The sequence below is a fragment of the Lynx canadensis genome, chromosome C1 (genome assembly GCF_007474595.2).
Source record: "Lynx canadensis isolate LIC74 chromosome C1, mLynCan4.pri.v2, whole genome shotgun sequence".
NCBI lineage: Eukaryota > Metazoa > Chordata > Mammalia > Carnivora > Felidae > Lynx > Lynx canadensis.
In genome coordinates, this window is record NC_044310.1 from 198090086 (window position 1) to 198092424 (window position 2339).

At 41.8% G+C, this 2339-nt stretch overlaps 1 pseudogene; it reads left to right on the forward strand.

Moving 5' to 3' along the window:
* The first annotated feature begins 219 nt into the window (after positions 1 to 219).
* Positions 220 to 1762, forward strand: LOC115519909 (annotated as a pseudogene).
* The last annotated feature ends 577 nt before the right edge of the window (positions 1763 to 2339 follow it).

Below are 2339 nucleotides of genomic sequence, written 5' to 3' on the forward strand. Positions count from 1 at the left end.
AAAAGAGGAGAAAGTGATATGATGAGAATAAATTTATCTTATTTTATGCCATTAGGTTTGTGGTCCTTTGTTATAGCAGCAATAAGAAACTAATACTGCCATACCATGAAGGCAGAGAAGATGATACAAAACTGAAATGGAAATAAAAGCCTAAGGATGCCTCTGGCTTTGTTTTTTATTTGGTCTCATGACTCCATTTTGAAGATATGGAAAAGGAGAATGGTGTTCAGGAAGAAGCCTGACCACAGCCCCACTGAGCAGTACAATAGGACTCTGGGCAGACTCTAAGCTCTCTGGCCACCCCCAAAGACAACACACCAGAAAAAGTGGGATTGAAGTACACGGAAGCAGAATGTCAAGCTGCTATTTTACACTTGAAGAAGGAACGTGAAGAAGTAATTGAAAATCTACAGGCTTAGTTTGAACTTCAGGCATTTGATATCCAGGGTGAGCATAGAGTGGTTTCTCATGAAAATCTCATGGGGCGCCTGGGTGGCTCAGTCGGTTAAGTGTCTGAATTCAGCTCAGGTCATGATCTCACACTTCGTGAGTTTGAGCCTTGCATCAGGCTCTGTGATGACAGCTCAGAGCCTGGAGCCTGCTTCGGATTCTGTGTGTCTCTCTCTCTACTTCTCTCCTGCTCATGCTCTGTTTCTGTCTCTCAAAAACAAATAAACATTTAAAAAAATCTCAAACACAAGAAACAACACTGATGGGGAAGAGGATGTGAAGAGATGAGAGATGCTTGTATTTCCATTGACCATGACCATTCTCCAAAGACCTACAAAAAATGTATGCATGAAGGGTATGAAGAGACTTTCTTCAAACCCTGTGAATTTGAGGGCAAGATAACCAGACAATACCTAAAAAGCTGAATGTCTCATCTTTAAGCCAACGGTCTCCTCAAATGACAACAAAGACTTCCAGGTACCATTTCAGTCTGTGGAAGGCATCTCACTGAGTCAGCAAAAGGCATCACCTCCCCCTCCCACACCACCCCTACCAACAGCCATCCTTCCCTTCCCCCTCTTCTTCTCCTACCTGGACGTGGACCTCTGCCACCAATACCTCCACTACCACCTGTGAGAGCTGGACCACCACCACCTCCACCACCTCTTCTACCTCCAAGTGCTGGTCTTCCTCCACCTCCTCCTCTGTCACCACTTCCCAACTCCCCTGCCCTACCCAACAGTGAGGGCACTTCTTCCTGCTCCAACACCCCCAGGACTTACACTCCCATCTCCTCCTGAACTCTTCAGAATTGGTCCTTCTTCCAGTCAATGTCTTTGAAAGTCAGTCATTGAGCCAAGTTGTCCTGTGAAGCCTTTGTACTGGATTAGAATACAAATAAATGATAAAAGCCCAAATACTACACCCACCTTATGGGATTCCTTAGAAGAACCTGATATTTACGATAATACTGAATTTGAGTATTTATTCTCCAAAGACACAACTCAGCAGAAGAAAAAACTTCTATCAGAGACCTATGAGAAAAAGAGCAAGGCCAAATTAAAAAAAAATCAAGTTATTGGATGGAAAATGATCTCAAACTATGGGAATCTTGATATCTAGTTTACATTTAGAAATGAAGAATTGCGTTTAGAATTTCATTTTCAGTGTGGATGACTCTGTGGTTAATCTGGAGACCCTGACTGCCTTATATAAAAATAGAGCCCAAGAGGATAAATTGATTAAAATAAGAGAGTAACACGAGACATCCAAAGAAGAAGAATTGAAGATGCTGGATAAACCTGAGCAGTAAGGACAATTGAACACTTTTCTGTGAAGCCAAAAGGAGAAGAGCAATCTCTGTTTTCTTGTATCCCAGCTCTGAATAATTGTACCTGAATTGTGCAGTGAGCTAAGTCATAACACCATCATCCCCATGATCTACTGCATGTAGCAGAATGACCTGACTGCCGGGAAAAGCAGCCAGGAAATTTGTGCTGCTAGATATAATATGTCTTAGCCCCTTTCCCCATCCCTAATGATTCCCCTTTCTCATTCTAGCAACTTGTTAATTCCTCCTAGACTAAATATTCTGGCCAAAAGGGTAACTGAGGAAGGAAGTAGTCATTCATTGCTCTAAGGTTCCACTGATGCAGTTAAAAAGACGATGTCAGAGTCACATATTTCAATTGATTTTTCTAAATGTTGTATCCAGTAATTGTAGCCTGAATGCACCAGATTTCTCCCAAATCTCTCCATCTATTATACCCACATTACATGTGACCTTTTCATCCTCTTTGTATATGCTTGTTTTTCTCTCCATTCGCTATCTATAGTTGTTTGTTCTATGGTTTGGGTTGTTGTTTCACAGCCTTTGAAAACCTAGAACT